The sequence below is a fragment of the Pelophylax lessonae genome (genome assembly GCF_965119305.1).
Source record: "Pelophylax lessonae genome assembly, chromosome: 1".
Lineage (NCBI taxonomy): Eukaryota > Metazoa > Chordata > Amphibia > Anura > Ranidae > Pelophylax > Pelophylax lessonae.
Genome location: NC_138768.1, coordinates 869,393,962 through 869,416,594, shown reverse-complemented (window position 1 = coordinate 869,416,594; position 22,633 = coordinate 869,393,962).

Here is a 22,633-nt window from a genome sequence, read left to right as displayed (position 1 = left end):
ATAGATCCCCCTTTAGAGCAGGCCAGGGTCCCCCATAGATCCCCCTTTAGAGCATGGTCCCTATAGATCCCCCTTTAGAGCAGGCCAGGATCCCCATAGATCCCCCTTTAGAGCAGGCCAGGGTCCCCATAGATCCCCCTTTAAAGCAGGCCAGGCCAGGGTCCCCCATAGATCCCCTTTAGAGCAGGGTGCCTGTAGATCCCCTTTAGAGCAAGCCAGGATCCCATAGATCCTCTGTAGAGCAGGCCAGGGTCTCCATAGATCCCCCTTTAAAGCAGGCCAGACCAGGGTCACCCATAGAGCCCCTTTAGAGCAGGGTCCCTATAGATCCCCTTTAGAGCAGGCCAGAATCCCCTTAGATCCCCCTTTAGAGCAGGCCGGGGTCCCCCATAGATCCCCCTTTAGAGCAGGGCCCCCATAGATCCCCTGTAGAGCAGGCCAGGGTCCCCATAGATCCCCCTTTAAAGCAAACCAGGGTCCCCCATAGATCCCCATTTAGAGCAGGGTCCCTTTAGATCCCCCTTTAGAGCAAGCCAGGATCCCATCAATCCTCAGTAGAGCAGGCCAGGGTCTCCATAGATCCCCCTTTAAAGAAAGCCAGGCCAGGGTCCCCCATAGATCCCCTTTAGAGCAGGGAAAATATAGTTCCTCTTTAGAGCAGGCCAGGATCCCCATAGATCCCCCTTTAGAGCAGGCCAGGGTCCCCCATAGATCCCCCTTTAGAGCAGGGCCCCCATAGATCCCCTGTAGAGCAGGCCAGGGTCGCCATAGATCCCCCTTTAAAGCAGGCCAGGCCAGGGTCCCCCATAGATCCCCTTTAGAGCAGGGTCCCTTTAGATCCCCTTTAGAGTGAGCCAGGATTCCATAGATCCTCTGTAGAGCAGGCCAGGGTCTCCATAGATCCCCCTTTAAAGCAGGCCAAGCCAGATTCCCCATAGATCCCCTTTAGAGCAGGGTCCCTATAGATCCCCCTTTAGAGCAGGCCAGGATCCCATAGATCCTCTGTAGAGCAGGCCAGGAAATTTCCAGGGGGGGCACTTTGCGGCCCCACCTTGCGGACGCCTATGGATGCAGGGATTTTAGTTTTAGGGTGAATTTATCCTTTAATGTCAGGTTATACTGCCACCTACAGGATGATTGGACACTTCCAAAAAAAAAGAAAAATTGTTCTCCTGCCTAGGATGACAGCACCTGCTACTAGAATGCTTCAGTTTGTAGCAGAAACATCTGGAAAGAGCTAAAAGCAGAACCCAGAGACTGAAGGTCACTTATATTTCTGACTGTAGAATGTCCAGTCCACCAAGGTCCATGTGTGACTCTCCAAAGCCAAGGTGAGGAAACTTCAATCTGGACAGCTGCCATACAGAGACCAGATCAAGCAGTAATGTGGCGAGGAATCCTGACTAAAGCCAACGGAAGAAGAATCAAAGAAAAACAGCCTAGCAAATATTAGTTAGAGTTTCCGCAGGATAGCAGAAGAAGGTCATTAAAGGATAAGTCCACCCTAAAACTAAAATCCCTGCATCTATAGATCTCCATCTAACACTAACCTATCTAGCCCTGTAAAAAAGAAATCAGTGTACTTACCTTTTTTGAAGCCGATCTGACCCGATCTCCAGTGGTGGAAGCTCTGCAGAGGACACAGCCCAGAACAGCTGTCAAATTCATGGGATGTGTAGTCACCCATAGAGTTACTTTCAGGGGCAGATCCAGAGTCTAGTCTCGGAAAATAGGCTGTTAATTGCAGAACTGTTTTTAATGTATCATACAGTCCTAACCTTGTTTAAAATGATGCCACTTCCTCTCAGCATGGAGGAGGTAGGGAAGAATAGTCAGACCTGCCAACCACTGTAATTAAAATATTAAGGCCAGCCGCGAAAGTGGCGGCGGTCTTAAAGCGGTAGTATCCCGCTTTTTGACACTTTTACCTACAGGTAAGCCTATAATAAGGCTTACCTGTAGGTACAAATAATATCTCCTAAGCCGTCATGCGCTCTGAAGCTCCGTTGGGACCTTCAATTAAGTTGCCGGGAGCTTGCCGGAAAAATCACTCCCGCGAGCATGCGCGGGAGTGACGTCATCGCGGCTCCGGCCAATCATCGCGCCGGAGCCGTCTCCTCCGGCCAATCAGTGCCGAACCCGGAAGAGACGACGAGGGATCATGGCAGCGCCCGCAGCGATGTCCGGGGGTCCGTGTCGGGGCTTCGTTTTAAGGTAAGTTACACATAATGGGCTAGTATATGATGCATACTAGCTCATTATGCCTTTGTCTTGCAGGTTTTTTTTTTTTATTTATTTTTTTATAGGGTTTACAACCGCTTTAACAATTTTATAAACTTCACAGAAGATCTTTATGATTACCCCGTGGGTCTCCTGATGCGCTACAGTACAGCACACCTCTCCATCCGGGACTCCTTCCCTCCGCCACACACCGCGGCAAAACTAAGGGGGGGGGGGGCTGCTACAGCGCACCTCTCCATCCGGCACTCATGCCCCTACAGCAGGGGTGCACAACCTTTTGAGGAGTGAGGGCCACTTTAGCGCCTTGTTAACTGGTCGCGGGCCACAATGAGCGGAGCGGGCAGATGACAGTTCAATGTCCACTCAGCATATGCAAAGCAGACACGGACAAAGCTCCCTCTACGCTATGGGCCCTCCGATTCACCCAGACAGAAGGGGATGGATCCCCTTCTGTTCTTTTAAGTGGATCGGATTGGAGATAGGCAGGTGTAAACGGAAATATGTTTGTTTACATCTGCCGCTCAATAGAGAAGAAATGGAGGGTCCAATTGGGTCCACCTGAAAAACAGACAGGCAGACCGGATTAGACCGATCGTGTGAAAGGGGTCTAAGGCTGCTTTCACAGTGATACACTGCGGTTTACCTGCACCTCAGCTGACCTCAATCTTCACTTCTTCCTCCGGATTCCTGCAGGTATCGCTGGCTGCTGCTGTCCCCCAGGCGGGGGGACTGGTGGCGGCTGCTGGCTGTCCTACAGGGCTAGTACTGCTGGTGGGTACTGCTGGCTGGTACTGCTGGTGGGTTCTGCTGGCTGGTACTGCTGGGGGGTACTGCTGGCTGGTACTGCTAGTGGGTACTGCTGGCTGGTACTGCTGGTGGGTACTGATGGTGGATTCTGCTGGCTGGTACTGCTGGTGGGTTCAGCTGGCTGGACCTGCTGGTGGGTTCTACTGGCTGGTACTGCTGGTGGGTTCTGCTGGGTGGTAATGCTGGCTGGTACTGCTGGTGTGTTCTGCTGGCGGGTACTGCTGGCTGGTGCTGCTAGCTGGTACCGCTGGTGGATACTGCTGTCTGGAACTGCTGGTGGGTTCCGCAGTCTGGAACTGCTGGTGGGTTCCGCTGTCTGGTACTGCTGGTGGGTTCTGCTGGCTGGTGCTGGCGGGTACTGCTGACTGGTACTGCTGGTGGGTTATGCTGGCTGGTACTGCTGGCCGGTACTGCTAGCGGGTACTTCTGGCTGGTACTGCTGGCCGGTACTGCCAGCGGGTACTGCTGGTGGGTTCTGCTAGCTGGTACTACTGGCTGGTGCTGGTGAGTAATGCTGGTGGATACTGCTGGATGGTACTGCTGGTGGATACTGCTGGCTGGTACTGCTGGCTGGTGCTGGTGGGTACTGCTGGCTGGTGCTGGTGGGTACTGCTGGGGGGTACTGTTGGTGGGTTCTGCTGGCTGGTGCTGGTGGGTACTGCTTGAGGGTACTGTTGGTGGGTATTGCTGGCTGGTACTGCTGGCTGGTGCTGGTGGGTACTGCTGGCTGGTACTGCTGGCTGGTACTGGTGGGTACTGCTGGGGAGGTACTGTTGGTGGGTACTGCTTGCGGTTACTGTAGGTGGGTATTGCTGGCTGATACTGCTGGCTGGTGCTGGTGGGTACTGCTGGCGGGTACAGTTGGTGGGTATTGCTGGCTGGTTCCCGACCCACCATTCCTGAGCATCAGCATGAAAGGAGAGGCGCTGGAGGAAGCATACGACTGCAGTAGAGAGCAGAGTTGATGCTTCCTGTATCACTCCTGTCACAGGCGGAGTGCATTTGGTATCAGTCCGCCTGTGACAGGAGCCGGCACTATACAGGAAGCATCGGCTCTGCTTCCTCTAGTGCCGGCTCCTTTCTTCACACTGGTACTTGGGGATGGCGGGTCGGGAACCCACGATCTGGGCTTGCCGACCTGCCATCCCAGGACAGGAGGTGGCCGGGATCCTCGGACTCAGAGTAAGTAATATTTTCTTGGGGAGGGCAATTCCCCCGTTGCCACTCCTGTATCCGCTCCTGGTCACTATGGGGCTTTCGCTGTCGGATTTGTCCTCTGCACCGCCTACACAGCGAAGCAGCAGCTAACAGGTCAGCGTGGGATCAGGTCAGATCGGCTTCTAAAAAGGTAAATATGCTGACTTTTTTCTTTACAGGGCTAGATAGGTTAGTGTTAGATCGTGGAGATCTGTAGATGCAGGCATGGGCGTCCGTAGAACTTTTTTCAGGGGGGTGGGGGGCATCATTTTAAGGTCACTCATGCTTTGCCCCTTTTTGCCCCCATAGATCCGCCTTTAGAGCAGGTCGGGCCAGGGTCCCCCATAGATTCCCCTTTAGAGCAGGCACCATCCACACCTCAAAGCTACAAAACGCTGGAGGAGAAAAAAAGCAAAGATTCTCTATGGAGATGGTTCAAATCTCCACTCCAAGTCGCCTGAAGCTCAAAAAATGTTCTGGAGCTTTTCTGTAGCTTGAATCGGGGAGATTCGGATGTTTTTGGTGCGTTTTTATTCCCATAGAAGTACATAGAAACGTGCAATTGGCGCTTTTTTATGTGCTTTTGAGCGTTTGGTCAGCTTGGCGTGTTTTTCTGACCCAGAAAGTGGATGAATAACATAGCAACAAATGATGAAACAGATGATCTTTTATCTATTGGCTAATAAAAAAAATGGCAAAGAGCAAAAACGCTGCATAAACGTGCATGAAAATGCGCCAAAGTTGCTCATAAAAAAGCGCAAAGGTGCTACGCTCAGGTGTGAATGCAGCCTCAGAGGCCATTTTCATAGAACCCAGAGGCTGAAGGTCACTTATATTGCTGGCCCCACAATGTCCAGTCCAGCAAGATCCGTGTATGGCTCTCCAAAGTCAAGGTGAGGAAACTTTGATCTGGATAGCTGCCATACAGAGAAAAGATCCAGCAGCAATGTGGTGGGGATTCCTGACTGAAGTCCATGGAAGAAGAATCGAAGACTAGCAAAAATTGGTTAGACTTTTCCCAGCAGAGCAGAGCAACAACATCCATCCTCCTAGGACACTAGAAAAAACGAAAGCATTCTGGATAGAGGGTGGGTTATACAGGGGCTGGCCTTCAAGTTTTATTGTTTGCCAGTGTCCAGTCCTCCTGTAGACGGCAGCATAACTAAACAATATATGACTTTCTTTGACCATCAACGGATGAGAAAGAAAATATTGCCCCCCTATAGTGGACCTTTCATCAAAATGGAAGGTTGGCTTTACTGGAAAAAGATAAGTGGTGCTTCAAATCCAATAGGAATTCTGTTGTCACGTTCAGGGCTCAGGCTCGGAGACAAGTAGCTATAGAAGAAGAGAGGCTCCCACCGACCAGCAAGATGAGTACATGAGCAGGTCATCCTGGTGTATAACACAGGCTCATCTGAGAAGTGGAGTCTAGGCACTAACTGGTGTTTACCAGAGCTCCTGATGGTGGAGATGGGTTTTGTTGTGTATTAGTCCCAGATTGCGGTCCTCAGGATCGCCCCACCAGGAGGTGAAAAAGCCAGGCAGACATAGAAGGTAGGGATGAAGCAAAATCGTAGTCAGTAAACAAGCTGAAAGTCGGTAACAAGTCGTCACAGGTTGGCTTCAAGCAGAAGGGTAGTCAAGGAAGAAATCAAAGGTTAAAATCTAATGGTAGTGAAGCTACGGATGAGAGCAAGAGCGAGATATTGGCTGGAGAGAGCACAATAATCTGGCAAACAGGAAGTGCAAAGCCATGGCTAAAATAGAAAGTTCGCGGGAAGGGTTCAAACTTCAACAGAAACAAGATTCAAGGCAGGATCATTTAAATAATTGTCCAGGGAGCTGCCCAGAATCTCAGGTGGCTCAGCAAAGAAGAGACATCACCAGACACAGCAGAGGTTGCAGGTTCAGACCCAGGACCTGCAATGTGCTGGAGTTCATTCTCTCGGTAAAATGTGAGCATTATTGCATGGCTTTGTAACGCACTGTGCAAGCATCTGTGTGTTGAGTTGCCATTCCTTTTGAATGGCACTCCAATGCCCATGTTGATGTAACGCCTTGCGTTGTGGTAAGCTACATGACCAGATACTGCGAGTGCGACTTTCAGCCGGTTGTGCTGGGGCCCATTTAAATTGGATTGCTTTAGTGCATCCTTTATTAACCTTTTCAACATGCAGGAACCCTTGAAATTAATTTTCAGGGAACCACTGCTAGAAATTATCTACAACTCACGATACATTAGTGTGATGGTCAGTGGGAAGAATGCTCCTTACACTTGTGGTCATTGCGTAGAATTACCCCTTTCAGATAGCTAAAAAGATCAATAGTGTGAGTGGGAACTTATCTGAGAGGCAGAAACTGCTCATTGCACAAGGAACCCCTACCAGCCTCTGAAGGAACCCTAGGATTCCATGGAACCCTGGTTGAGAAACCCTAGTTTAATGCAACTCACATGGTCCCTTTAGTGAACCTTCTGCATTGAAAAACCGCCAAAATCCTTCCTAATTTCGCCTTTCCCATCAACTGTAATCGATTTGTGTGATGTAATTCTAACCAAAATCTTCCCATTTTTGCCAAATTTTCTGGGAAATTATGACTTTGAATGGAGCTTATCATCAGCTTAGGAAGGCGGGCGGGGGGCTGGTAGAGACGCTCGTTATGTATTAAAAAAAAACATGATAAAGAGCCGATAATTCCGCCGAGAGTTTTCTATCTCTGCGGGACGCGACGCTGACACTAAACTATTGACACCCTGCCCAGAAAAACATGTAAAGATTGCTCGCGCTAATGTTATTTAGCAGTAATATTTCCGTAATAAAAGAAATCAATAAGGCAGAGAAAATAAGCCGTCCCGGATTGGATTTTCTAATTTTAATGGAATACTTATTTACTTCCAGCGGTTTGTTCATTGGATTTTCATTACACGAGTCTCGCTGTAAGTGGAGCTATCGACGTGCGCTGCTGACATCAGCTGTGTTTGTGTAGACACAAATTACTCAGATTCTGTCCCAGCTCCCGTGTTAAATGACTGGAGCCGCGCCGCGGGCGCACATTGGCTGCTGCGGTGTCAGTAATAACACTCACAAGGAGCTATAAATCCCCCGATCATTTTCAGGCCTGTGCATTAGACGTTAAAGCAATGTATATTTATGACGGGGGGAGATGGACTTCCATCAAAGTAGGATTCAGCCACTCCCCTGAGATCTGAAAGTCAGCGATACGGAGAGCTCCGTGCTAAGCTGGACACGTTTTACTGAGAGAGGGGAGGATAGAGCGACCAACCACTGCGACTCCGATGGCTGAAGAGTGAAAATGGCCAACAGAGGCCAAAGGGGGACCAAACACCTCCATATACAATATATTATATATGTATGGAACCATTTATACAATGGTACACCCAATGCCTCTGGTTTATAGCCTGGATACATCCTAAATATAGAGCCATTTATCCAACTATCCATCTAGAGCCACTGGTTTATAGACCCAATACAACCTAAATATAGAGCCACTTATCCAATTGTCCATCCAGAACCTCTGGTTTATAGACCAGATACATCCTAAATTTAGAACCATTTATCCAACTTTACACCCACAGCCTCTGGTTTATAGGCCAGATACATCCTAAATATAGAACCATTTATCCAACTATCCATCCAGAGCCTCTGGTTTATAGACTGGATACATCCTAAATATAGAATCATCTACCCAGCTGTCAACCAAGAGCCTCTGGTTTTTAGACCAGATACATTTTAAATATAGAACCATTTATTCAACTGTCCATCCAGAGCATCTGGTTTGTAGACTGGATACATCCTAAATATAGAACCATTTATCCAACTGTCCATCCAGAGCCTCTGGTTTATAGCCCAGATACATTTTAAATATAGAACCATTTATCCAACTGTCCATCCAGAGCCTCTGGTTTATAGACCAGATACATCCTAAATATAGTACCATTTATCCAACTGTCCATCCAGAGCCTCTGGTTTATAGTCCGTATATATTCTAAATATAGAACCATTTATCCAACTGTCCATCCGGAGCCTCTGGTTTATAGACCGGATACATCCTAAATATAGAGCCATTTATTCAAATGTCCATTCATAGCTGATGGATGTATAAACCGCCCTCTACAGAGGTCCAACACAGCCTTGCTGAGTCTGAGCTTGAGCTCTCCAACCAACAAAGAAAATGTTACTCCCTGATTGGAGAGCTCTAGGTCCTACAGGGAGGTTTGTCATACCCCTGCAGAGAGACCACTGCTTCCACACAGAGAGGAAGGTTCCTTACATTGGTAATGTAAAATATTTTGAAATGCTAATAATCTACATGTACTGACTACTGGCACTGCATGTGAAATTGCCTTTAAAGGATCAGTGTATTTCTTTCGGAAGGAACATCCTAAAACATTTAATGTGAAAATAGCTTAATGTAGCTTAACGTGTAATGAAGTGCCTAAACCATAATTAATTGCCCTGAAACTTTGCACAGCCTAAGTTTTTAATCTAATCTATCCTAGAAGTTTCATGCATTTTGGTCTTCCATGAGGCAAACTAGGGACATTAGGGTTGTTTTCTGGGGAGCTTAATGTGGCTTAATGTACAAAAAAGAGCTTAGATGTTAACCAATTTCCCCCAAACTTCACACAATAGAAGACTCTGTCTATGCCAACATATTCTGAAACATTCAGCTCTCATTTGGTAAATCTCACCAAAAGTTATTCACATTCAGCTATCTTTTTGCAATCCTAAAACATTTAATGTGAACAGCTTAATGTACAAAGAGCTTACCATACCATAATGTGCCTAAACCTCAATTCCGATGATGTCAACGTAGTGACGAAACGCGTCAAGCTGACACGCACGCTGCCTCGGTCTCGACCTGTTGTGGAACGCACGCCGCTTCACTTACTTCCTGAAGCGGGACAGCTTGCAGTTACACTATGAGGAGTCCTTTTTTACATTTGATTTGAGACCACCTCACAGGAATTCCCCACAGAAGAGTATCTGGAGCAGTGGATCCAGACCCCGGAAATATCACAAGCGCTTTATGATCTCTTGTTGTTATATGACAACAGAGATCCACTACTTCTGGTGAGTTCTTAATTCTTCCATATCCTGCAGGTGTTTGGAGGGTTCCACCACCACTACATTCCCAACCACCTGCATGGTCCGAATGGTTGCATTCACCTGACATATGGGCATAATTTGTTGGACTCTTTTCTACCTTGGACTGTTTTCTGTTTGCACTGAGCACTGTATGCAATATACTGACTTAGCACTTTAGATATACAGTATCTCACAAAAGTGAGTACACCCCTCACATTTTGGTAAATATTTTATTCTATCTTTTCATGTGACAACACTGAAGAAATGAGACTTTGCTACATTGTAAAGTAGTGAGTGTACAGCTTGTATAACAGTGTAAATTTGCTGTCCTCTCAAAATAACTCAACACACAGCCATTAATGTCTAAACCGCTGGCAACAAAAGTGAGTACACCCCTAAGTGACAATGTCCTAATTTGGCAAAAAGTGTCTATATTTTATGTGGCCACCAATTTTTCCCATACCCTCTTAGGCATGGAGTTCACCAGAGCTTCACAGGTTGCCACTGGAGTCCTCTTCTACTCCTCCATGATGACATCACGGAGCTGGTGGATGTTAGAGACCTTGCACTCCTCCACCTTTCATTTGAGGATGCCCCACAGATGCTCAATAGGGTTTAGGTCTGGAGACATGCTTGGCCAGTCCATCACCTTTACCCTCAGCTTCTTTAGCAAAGCAGTGGTCATCTTGGAGGTGTGTTTGGGGTCGTTATGTTGGAATACTGCCCTGCAGCCCAGTCTCTGAAGGGAGGGGATCATGCTCTGCTTCAGTATGTCACAGTACATGCTGGCATTCATGGTTCCCTCAATGAACTGAAGCTCCCCGGTGCCGGCAGCACTCATGCAGCCCCAGACCATGACACTCCCACCACCATGCTTGACTGTAGGCAAGACACACTTGTCTTTGTACTCCTCACCTGGTTGTCGCCACACACGCCTGACACCATCTGAACCAAATAAGTTTATCTTGGTCTCATCAGACCACAGGACATGGTTCCAGTAATCCATGTCCTTAGTCTGCTTGTCTTCAGCAAACTGTTTGCAGGTTTTCTTGTGCATCATCTTTAGAAGAGGCTTCCTTCTGGGATGACAGCCATGCAGACCAATTTGATGCAGTGTGTGGCGTATGGTCTGAGCACTGACAGGCTGACCCCCCACCCCTTCAACCTCTGCAGCAATGCTGGCAGCACTCATGCGTCTATTTCCCAAAGACAACATTTGGATATAACGCTGAGCACGTGCACTCAACTTCTTTGGCCGACCATGGTGAGGCCTGTTCTGAGTGGAACCTGTCCTGTTAAACCGCTGTATGGTCTTGGCCACCATGCTGCAGCTCAGTTTCAGGGTCCTGGCAATCTTCTGATAGCCTAGGCCATCTTTATGTAGAGCAACAATTCATTTTTTCAGATCCTCAGAGAGTTCTTTGCCATGAGGTGCCATGTTGAATTTAGACATTTTCACTTAGGGGTGTACTCACTTTTTTTGCCAGCGGTTTAGACAATAATGGCTGTGTGTTGAGTTATTTTGAGGGGACAGCAAATTTACACTGTTATACAAGCTGTACACTCACTACTTTACATTGTAGCAAAGTGTCATTTCTTCAGTGTTGTCACATGAAAAGATTTAATAAAATATTTACAAAAGCATGAGGGGTGTACTCACTTTTGTGAGATACTGTATATTTGTATGCACCCTAATTTAATATATTGATACTCGATTTATATGTATTGGCACAGAAAGGATTTGTGGATACTAAGCACAGTATTATAGTTATTTATGTAATTTATTTGCACTTATGCACTTTTGTGCTCATATGGAATTTTTCGCTGCTTGAATTGCAGTTGCGTCTGCGATTCTATGATATAGTCCCAGCATTGGTGTCAGTGGACACATATCAATCCCTAACATTGGTGTCAGTGGACACATATCAATCCCTAACATTGGTGTCAGTGGGGGCAATAATAGTCCCCAGCATTGGTGTCAGTACTATTAACCCCCCGCCCCCATATGGCAGTGAAATTTAGACCCAACCCACCTACGCTGCATTGGTGGCTAGAGTCAGTAAAATGTACATTCTTTCTTTCTATACTGGGGGATGGAATGTAGAAAGCTTTCCAGAGCCCGGGACACCGCTACCTAACTGCTGCCTGATAGCTCATGGGCTGCATGCTTAGGGCTGGCGGGCTGCATGTTGGGCACCAGGGCTCTAAAATGCTTATGTGACTGAGGATACCTACTGCTTTATGGGATCCAACACCCTACACATTTCCTCTACTTCCCAAATTCAATTGCATAGGGCTTTGCTACAAGCTTATACTGATTGTACCTTTTTTTTCATTGATATCAAAGACTAAACACAAGAATATTTTCTTTTAGGAAAGTCATGGTAAACTGTAAATGCTACATCTGATAAGTGGTTGGGGTTCCAAGTGTACGGTAAAATTACCTCTTCATTCATATAAGATTTCAGAGTGTGAGAGAATTTGCCCCATTTGTAAGGTCAGGTACTAATGTTGGATGAGAAAACCTGGATCACAATTGGTGCTCCAATTCACCCCAAAGCTGTTCAGTTGGGTTGAAATCAGGGTCCTGTGCAGGCCAACTGAGGTCCTCCACACCCAACTGGTCACACCATGTCTTCATGGAGAAAAGATATTCAGTTGGGTTGAAGTCAGGGCCCTGTGCAGGCCACCTGAGGTCCTCCACACCCAACTGGTCACACCATGTCTTCATGGAGAAAGGGTATTCAGTTGGGTTGAAGTCAAAGCCCTGTGCAGGCCACCTGAGGTCCCCCATACCCAACTGGTTCCTCCATGTCTTTATGGAGAAAAGGTGTTCAGTTGGGTTGAAGTCAGGGTCCTGTGCAGGCCACCTGAGGTCCTCCACACCCAACTGGTCACACCATGTCTTCATGGAGAAAAGGTATTCAGTTGGGTTGAAGTCAGGGCCCTGTGCAGGCCACCTGAGGCCCTCCATACCCAACTGGTTCCTCCATGTCTTTATAGAGAAAAGGTGTTCAGTTGGATTGAAGTCAGTGCCCTGTGCAGGCCAACTGAGGTCCTCCACACACAAATGGTCTATCCATGTCTTTATGGAGAAAAGGTGCTCAGTTAGGTTAAAGTCAGGGCACTTTGCAGGCCACCTGAGGTCCTCCACAGCCAACTGTTCCCTCTGTGTCTTTATGGAGAAAAGGTGTTCAGTTGGGTTGAAGTCAGGGCCCTGTGCAGTCCACCTGAGGTCCCCCATACCCAACTGGTTCCTCCATGTCTTTATGGAGAAAAGGTGTTCAGTTGGATTGAAGTCAGGGCCCTGTGCAGGCCACCTGAGGTCCTCCACACCCAACTGGTCACACCATGTCTTCATGGAGAAAAGGTATTCAGTTGGGTTGAAGTCAGGGCCCTGTGCAGGCCACCTGAGGTCCTCCATACCCAACTGGTTCCTCCATGTCTTTATAGAGAAAAGGTGTTCAGTTGGATTGAAGTCAGTGCCCTGTGCAGGCCAACTGAGGTCCTCCACACACAAATGGTCTATCCATGTCTTTATGGAGAAAAGGTGCTCAGTTAGGTTAAAGTCAGGGCACTTTGCAGGCCACCTGAGGTCCTCCACAGCCAACTGTTCCCTCCATGTCTTTATGGAGAAAAGGTGTTCAGTTGGGTTGAAGTCAGGGCCCTGTGCAGTCCACCTGAGGTCCCCCATACCCAACTGGTTCCTCCATGTCTTTATGGAGAAAAGGTGTTCAGTTGGATTGAAGTCAGGGCCCTGTGCAGGCCACCTGAGGTCCTCCACACCCAACTGGTCACACCATGTCTTCATGGAGAAAAGGTATTCAGTTGGGTTGAAGTCAGGGCCCTGTGCAGGCCACCTGAGGTCCCCCATACCCAACTGGTTCCTCCATGTCTTTATAGAGAAAAGGTGTTCAGTTGGATTGAAGTCAGGGCCCTGTGCAGGCCACCTGAGGTCCTCCACACCCAACTGGTCACATCTTGTCTTCATGGAGAAAAGGTATTCAGTTGGGTTGAAGTCAGTGCCCTGTGCAGGCCAACTGAGGTCCTCCACACCCAACTGGTCTATCCATGTCTTTATGGAGAAAAGGTGTTCAGTTGGGTTGAAGTCAGGGCCCTGTGCAGGCCACATGAGATCCTCCACACCCAACTGGTCACACCATATCTTCATGGAGAAAAGGTGTTCAGTAGGGTTGAGTTCAGGACTGTGTGCCAGACACTTCAATTTATTCACACCAGATGTTGGACGAGAACAATTGGCATTAAAATCCATCCAAAAGGTGTTCAGTAAGGGTGAGGTCAGTGCTCTGCATAGGCCACTTGAGTTCCTGCACATCAAACTGGTCACACTATGTCTTTATGGAGAAAATGTGTTCAGCAGGTATAAGTTGGGCTCTGAGTAGGCCATTTGAATTCCTTGATGCCAAAACGGTTTAACTACTTGTATGTCTTTATAGAGCAAAAGTGCCAAGTAGGTTTGAGCTCACGGCTTTGTGAAGACCACTTGAGTTCCTTCATACCAAAGTGGTCAAATCATGTCTTTGTGGAGCTGGCTTTGTACACAGGGGTGCAGTTATCCTGGAACAGAAGATGGTCTTCACCAAACTGTTACCACAGGGTTGGAAGAGCACAATTATCTACAATGTCTTTGTATGATGTAGTATTAACAGGACTCTTCACTGGAGACAGTTGAGCTCACTCATTGGGAGGGGGGTCAGCATACTTTTTGCCACAGAGGTCGCTGTGACGGTCAGCTGTCCACATACATTTGGCCATATAGTGCACAAACTTTGGGAAAAGTTGGTGAAAGAAAAAAAAATAAAAAGGTTTAGCCTGCCATCTGGTGGACAGACCAAGAATTGCATGCTTACATTTTAGCTTGCAGAGGATAATTATTTTGTGCACACAGATCGTTGAGAGATTCGTCCTTCATCTCTATTTGATACAACATTCAGATTTTGTATTATTTGCAATTTTTGCTTTCAATTCTATATTATTCCTTCGTCAGTACTAGATTATGACATTCACCCATCTGCTTACTAAGAGTGCCGGATATCGTATCAAAAGATTTTACTGAGCCAATATTGGGGTGGAGTTTTTATGTTTTCTTGTGGATGGATATACAGCATCTCACAAAAGTGAGTACACCCCTCACATTTTTGTAAATATTTTATTATATCTTTTCATGTGACAACTCGAGTTTGGGATGGAGGAACTTGGCTGACCTGACCTCAAACCGATAGAACACCTTTGGGATGAATTAGAGTGTAGACTGCGAGCCAGGCCTTCTCGTCCAACATCAGTGTCTGACCTCACAAATGCGCTTCTGGAAGAATGGTCAAACATTCCCATAGACACACTCCTAAACCTTGTGGACAGCCTTCCCAGAAGAGTTGAAGCTGTTATGGCTGCAAAAGGTGGGCCAACTCAATATTGAACCCTACGGATTAAGACTGGGATCCCATTAAAGTTCATGTGTGTGTAAAGTCAGGCGTCCCAATACTTTTGGACATATGTATACAGTATCTCACAAAAGTAAGTACACCCCTCACATTTTTGTAAATATTTTATTCTATCTTTTCATGTGACAACACTGAAGAAATGACACTTTGCTACAATGTAAAGTAGTGAGTGTACAGCTTGTATAACAGTGTAAATTTGCTGTCCCCTCAAAATAGCTCCACACACAGCCATTAATGTCGAAACCGCTGGCAACAAAAGTGAGTACACCCCTAAGTTACAATGTCCAAATGGGGCCCGATTAGCTATTTTCACACCCAAAGAACTCTCTGAGGATCTGAAAAAAAGAATTGTTGCTCTATATAAAGATGGCCTAGGCTATAAGAAGATTGCCAAGACCCTGAAACTGAGCTGCAACATGGTGGCCAAGACCATACAACGGTTTAACAGGACAGGTTCCACTCAGAACAGGCCTCATCATGGTTGACCAAAGAAGTTGAGTGCGCGTGCTCAGCGTCATATCCAGAGGTTGTCTTTGGGAAATAGACGTATGAGTGCTGCCAGCATTGCTGCAGAGGTTGAAGGGGTGGGGGGTCAGCCTGTCAGTGCTCAGACCATACGCCGCACACTGCATCAAATTGGTCTGCATGGCTGTCATCCCAGAAGGAAGCCTCTTCTAAAGATGATGCACAAGAAAGCCCACAAACAGTTTGCTGAAGACAAGCAGACTAAGGACATGGATTACTGGAACCATGTCCTGTGATCTGATGAGACCAAGATAAACATATTTGGTTCAGATGGTGCCAAGCATTTGTGGTGGCAACCCGGTGAGGAGTACAAAGACAAGTGTGTCTTGCCTACAGTCAATCATGGTGGTGGGAGTGTCATGGTCTGGGGCTGCATGAGTGCTTCCGGCACTGGGGAGCTACAGTTCATTGAGGGAACCATGAATGCCAACATGTACTGTGACATACTGAAGCAGAGCATGATCCCCTCCCTTCAGAGACTGGGCTGCAGAGCAGTATTCCAACATGATAACGAACCCAAACACACCTCCAAGATGACCACTGCCTTGCTAAAGAAGCTGAGAGTAAAGATGATGGACTGGCCAAGCATGTCTCCAGACCTAAACCCAAGATATAGCATCTGTAGGAAAGTAGGGACCGCGAACCCCTCGTATAGCGGTATTTCCAGATGCCGTGCGCCTCAGCGGCCGGATATGCGTCTCAAGGTGCGGAACTGACGTGCCTACGCTCTACGCGTTTCGTCATCAAACTGACGTCATCAGGAGCAGCGTGCTCCTGAAATACCCCTGTCCGGAAGCAGTCCGGAAATACCGCTATACGAGGGGTTCGCGGTCCCTACTTTCCTACAGATGCTATATCTTGTTTTTAAATGTGAGTACTTGATTTTATTTGCCTAATAAATGAACACACATTACGGTACTTCACTATATGAGTGTTTTTTATCCATATAATCCCGGACATCATCTTTTCTGGAGCGCTGCATATCACCCCTATTATACATCGCTTATCCTAATAACCTTACCATTTGAGGGAGGAAGTGCAACTGGTTCCAGGAGGAGAGGAGAGGCTCACGGCGGTTTATCAGGGGAATACCCCAAATACTCAACGCTGGTTATCCCTGTAGGGGTGCCGCTCTCTGGTGAGTGCGGGCTACTTAGGAAGGGGAGCACGGAATTCCCTCACCCAGCACCCACATCCTGACCTACACCAGGAGACACCCCCTCCATCCATGCAATTTTCCTTGGCACTTCTTATCACCATATTGCACGTTGTTGGACTATTATATTGAACATACATTTTCTGTGGACTTTTTGTCACTTATATTACGGACTATCTAATTTCCTATTTATATTCATATTTATTTATCCACCAGATATTCACCTATTTATTGTTGGGATTTCTTTTGTACTTTTTATATTTCACTTGGCACATCATATGTATTTTTACGTTACTTTGTTTTTTTATATATATTCAATTTCACTTGGATATCCATTTTTGCACTTATTTTTAGATATTGTCGTCTACCTTTGATATAATTACAGCACTTGGCACTTTTTATCACTCACTATTTGTTTCACTTGGATATCCATACGTATTAATTTTGAATCAACACTGCCACCTAGTGTTTACACCAATCATTTTAAGAGTCACTATATTTTTATTTTTGAGACACTGTTCACTGTTTTATTAATTTTATTGGCTTGCATATTTATTGCATTTTTATTAAGTATTTATTAGTGGTAGTAATTGATGAATGGTTGGCTAATTTATTAATTTATTGATATCTATAATACTTACTGTGGCTTATTATTAGGACCATTGGTTATATTATAAGGACCATTACTTACAGCATTGATATCTTATATTGACCACCTATATGCACCTAGATTTATGAGACACATCTCTATATTTTTTTCATTATTTGGCAGCGCCAATTACCCTAATATCTTTTCCATATTCTGATATAGTTTTACTATATTTTTGGGGTAGGCTGCAGCCAACCACACAAGTAGATCCATTCGCGCGGAATTCTTTCTTTACTAACAGCCAATTGTTTAGGTAGAACACTGTCACATAGCCAAGGGGGTAATGCCATGAAGCATGTGACTTCCTCCCAATGATGCAATGCTCGGGTCCAATGGCCAGAATGCTTTCCCATAGCAAAGGTAATGTCAAGCATGTCCCCTCTAATGGGGACAGCAATGAGAGCTAACAGAATCAGGACCACATCCCCAAGCCATTAGTGGTGCATGAGTTGGCAAGGCCACTGACCCATTCTCCTGGAGCCTACGATCTACCATGTGTAAAGAGATGTTTCATAAGGGGTAGTCATAACTTTTCCTACAGAAAGGACATGGTTAAGCCTTGTGTGAGCAGTCAGAGTAGTAAGGTGAACCCCAAAATTATACAAATATAGGGGAGCCATCCTAATTTACTGAGTCTTGCAGTCCCTCCTAGCAGCCAAGAATAGATGTTAGGGACTAAGCCACATCTATCCAGAGCTGGGGCTTGCTGGGAGTAATGACCAGCTACCTAGAGGCAGTTCCTTATCCCATGGTTTAAGACTGATCCTGTGCAACCTGTAACGTACGATTCAGTTTTTTTTTGTTTGTTTTATGGTAATGCTTACTTGTAGATTGTTTCTCCTATTATATTTTTATGTTCACTTGCCATGCGTCTCTGACAAATTTGAGTCTGCGGAGATCACATCCAAGATGGCGGCACCTAGCAGCAGTCTCAGGGCTTTTAGATGTTTACACATGGAAGGCTTTTACAGCTAAAGATCATGCATAAAATACATTAAATGGACATATAATATTACAGGGCGATTGTTGCACTGAATGGTGTGGCGACCAGGTCTCTTTAGGTCTTGCAATGACATTAAGTGAGTCCAATTCACACTGCATGCCTTAAGTGCTGCCACACGCAACGATTATCGGCCGACCGATCGTCCGTCTTTTGTCCAGATTGGTGTTTTGTTGGTTGGAATGTGCCTAGACTGCACACAAATTTTCTCGCCCAACAAAATTCTACTTTAGAAGTGATGTCATGTGTTGGGTTGCTTTCTTTGTGTTCTTTCTTCTCTGAGCATGCCCAGTCTTGCTCATCAGATTTTTCCCTGTCGAAATCTGTACTGACTGCACGAAAATCGGCCGTTGTGTTGACGGCCAACAAAAATTTTATAGTCTGCACACCAGATTTTTTTCGCCCGAAAAGTCGGAGTCAGTTGTCGGAAACATCATACTAACAAGCCGAAAATCGGCAGATCGGTCGTTGGCCGAAAATTCCCTGGTGATTTTCGACGCGTGTGTACGAGGCTTTAGACTTGACGAATCTGAGCCAAAATTTCCTTATATGAATAGAAACACATTCTTTAAAATTTTATCTTTTTTTTATTAAAAAATATTCATGTTTAAAAACAAAATCAACAGAATTATTCTAAATTGTCAGATAGAGGATATTTCTATTGCTTTCTCATCATCCCTGTCAAAGAAACAAAACACCAGAAAGACACACCAGAGCCAAAGTCAACAACCGATCACAACAACCCAATACTTTCATATTATTAATTATTTTAGCCCCTGGAAGATGGCGATGTATTTAACCCCTGCGTTGATGGAGATATCACATTTCCTGCTTGCTTTTTTAGCAAGGGGCGGAGCTGGGAACTCATCTACTGGATTTAAAACAGAGGGCAACTCAACCAGCCTCCTCCTGAAACAAATTTAAGTAGCGATATTCTTCAAAGGCTACAGGATTTCCAGAAGGGACAATAGGATTTAGGCAAATGGCTCAAGACGCTTGTATGTATGTAAAAATTATATAAAAACTTCTGTTGCTGACCATACAAGTTGCAATCTTTGCTTATCACCCAATTTTTCTTTTTATAATGCCTGGAAGATATTTTTTTTGACAATGTTGCCCACAAAGCTTTAAAGAGACCCATTCACCTCTTAACTCCTTTATATTCACCTTTGCAGCACTCTCCCCCACACAATAACCAGAGTATGGAGGAGGATTTGACCTCATCCTTCTGGGCAGTGTTTGGATCTAATGGCCAGTTACTAAAAACATTGCCACATGACCAAGGGGCGTGACATCATGGAGCAGGTGACCTCTTCCTATGATGCAGTGCTGGGGTCCAATGGCCAATCAATTGGTTGGAATGCTCTGCCATTACCAAGTGGGTGATGTCATGGTACATGTGACCTCATCCTATGATGCAGTGCTTGGGTCCATTGGCCACTCAATTGGTTGGAATGCCCTGCCATTACCAAGGGGGTGATGTCATGGTACATGTGGCCTCTTCCTATGATGCAGTGCTCGGGTCCATTGGCCAATCAATTGGTTGGAATGCTCTGCCATTACCAAGTGGGTGATGTCATGGTACATGTGACCTCTTCCTATGATGCAGTGCTCGGGTCCATTGGCCACTCAATTGGTTGGAATGCCCTGCCATTACCAAGGGGGTGATGTCATGGTACATGTGACCTCTTCCTATGATGCAGTGCTCGGGTCCATTGGCCACTCAATTGGTTGGAATGTTGTCCCATGACCAAGGGGATGAGGTCATGGAACATGTGACCTCACCTTCACAGCACTCCAAGTATGGAGGATATGATCTCATCTTTTGAGTTAGTGCTTGGGTTTAGTGGCCAGTCATCACTCAGTCGAAACATTGCCACATGACCAAGGGGGTGACGTCTTTGAGCATGTGGCCTCTTCCTAGAATGTAGTGCTCGGGTCCACTGGCCACTCAATTGGTTGGAATGTTGTCCCATGACCAAGGGGATGAGGTCATGGAACATGTGACCTCACCTTCACAGCACTCCAAGTATGGAGGATATGATCTCATCTTTTGAGTTCGTGCTTGGGTCTATTGGCCAGTCATCACACTGTCACATGACCATGAAGGTGATGTCATGGAACATGTGACCTCTTCCTATGATGCAGTGCTTGGGTAAATGGTCAGTCAACTGAGTGGGAATGCTGTGCCATGACCAAGGGGATGATATCATTGAGCATGTGACCTTCTCCCATAATGCAACACTCGGGCCCAAAGTTTAGTCAACTGGTAGGTATGCTATGCTATGAGCTAGGGGATGATGTCATGGAATATATGACCCCCTTCTAGAATGCAGTGCTCAGGCAAATGGTTAGAATGTTGTGAAACGATGTCGCCCACACAGTTGTAAAGAGAACCAGTCAGCCCTTGACTATACATAATACTCGGCTTCACAGCACTCCCCAGCGTATGGAGAAGGATATGACCTTGTGGTGTGATGTCATTGAGCATGTGACAACCTCCTATGATGCAGTGCTCAGGTCCAATGGTCAGGCAATTGGTGGGAATGCTGTCCCATGACAAATGGGAGGACATCATGAAACGTGACCTCAACTTCACAGCAGTTCCACTGCACATAACCCAAAGCATGGAGGAGGACATGACCTCGTCCTTCGTTGCAGTGCTTGGGTCTTACGGCCAGTCGTTCACCTGAAACATACCCACTTGACCAATGGGGTGAGGTCATGGAACATAAGACCTGCTCCTATGATGCAGTGCTCAGGCCCAATGGTCAGTCAATGGGTGGGAAGGATGGCCTATGACCAAGGGGAAGATGTCATGGAACATCTGACCACACCTTCACAGTACTCCCACCGCATAAATACGAAGCGTATGGAGGATATGACCTTGCCCTTCAAGGCAGTGCATGGGTCTTGCTGCCAGTCACTCAGCTGAAAAACACTGCCACATGACCAAGGGAATGATGTTATGGAGCATGTGACATCCTACTATGATGTAGTGCTTGGGCCCAATGGTTAGTCAATGGGTGTGAATGATGTGCCATGACCGAGGGGATGATGTTGAGGAACTATGCTGCCCACGGTTTTAAAGAGAACCAGTCACCCCTTGACCAATTTTTACTCGCCTTTGCATCTCTCCCCACAACACACTACCCAGAGTATGGAGGAGAACTTGACCTCATCCTTTGAGGCCACATGCATATGACCAAGGGGATGTCGTCATTTGGCATGCGACTACCTCTTATGATGCAGTGCTCAGGTTCAATGGTCAGTCAATTGGTGAGAATGCTGTCCCATGGCAAACGGGAGGATGTGACCTCACCATCCCAGCACTCCCATCACACAATACCCTGAGAATGGATGCACATAGGACCTCATCCTTGGAGGGACCTCATCCTTGGAGGCAGTGCTTGGGTCTTGCGGCCACTCAGTCGGAAGACCGTCACATGACAAAGGAACTAATGTCATGGAGCATGTGACCTCCTATAATGCAATGCTTGGGTCAAGCCGCCAATTTTTCCACCAGCACGCTGTCACATGATTAAGGGGGTAATAACATGGAGCAGGTGACCTACTATAATGCAATGCTTGGGTCAAGCAGCCAATTTTTCCACCAGTACGCTGTCACATGATTAAGGTTGGTAATGACATGGAGCAGGTTACCTACTATAATGCAATGCTTGGGTTAAGCAGACAATTTTTCCACCAGCACGCTGTCACATGATTAAAGGGTAATGACATGGAGCAGGTGACCTCCTACAATGCAGTGCTTTGGTCTAACAGCCAATTTTTCCACCAGAACACCGTCACATGACCAAGGGGGTAACGCCATGAAGCATGGGACCTCCTTCCTATGATGCAATTATCAGCTCTAATGGCCAGAATGCTTTCCCACGGCAAAGGTAACGTCATGAAACCCTGTAAGCTCGGACATTGGGTAATTTGCATTGACTGAGATGGAAGAAAGAGCAGCTGGGGGGGGGGGGGGCTGAGTATAATGGGAATTGTGGGCTTTTCGATTGAATAAAATTTTTTTTTTTTTTACTGAAATCAAACTGTTGTTTTCTGGCCTGCACAATCAGATATCCAGTTGGTCGCTTCTCTTTCTACATATACAACCCGGATAATGGCCTATAAATGTCAATACCTACCATATAATGGAGTTGTGGGTTTTAAATTGTCACTGCAAACAGGCAGGGTGACAGGGTCTCTTTAAAAAGATGTAAAAAAAAATAAATTGTACAAGGATATTATGCTACAATCCAATTCCCAACAGAAGTTATGTCATACGGCAAACGTCTAGGTTGAATGTGTATAAAGTAAAACTGTACAATGTGATTGCATAGTGTGTGGCCGGCTGACCCGTTAAGGCTGTAGATGAAAGAATTCACCACATACTATGGCCCCTATGAAGGTGAGCTCAGAAAATGGCTTTGTGACAAGACCCCCCCCCCTGTAATGGACGTGTGTGTTCTCTTTCCAGGG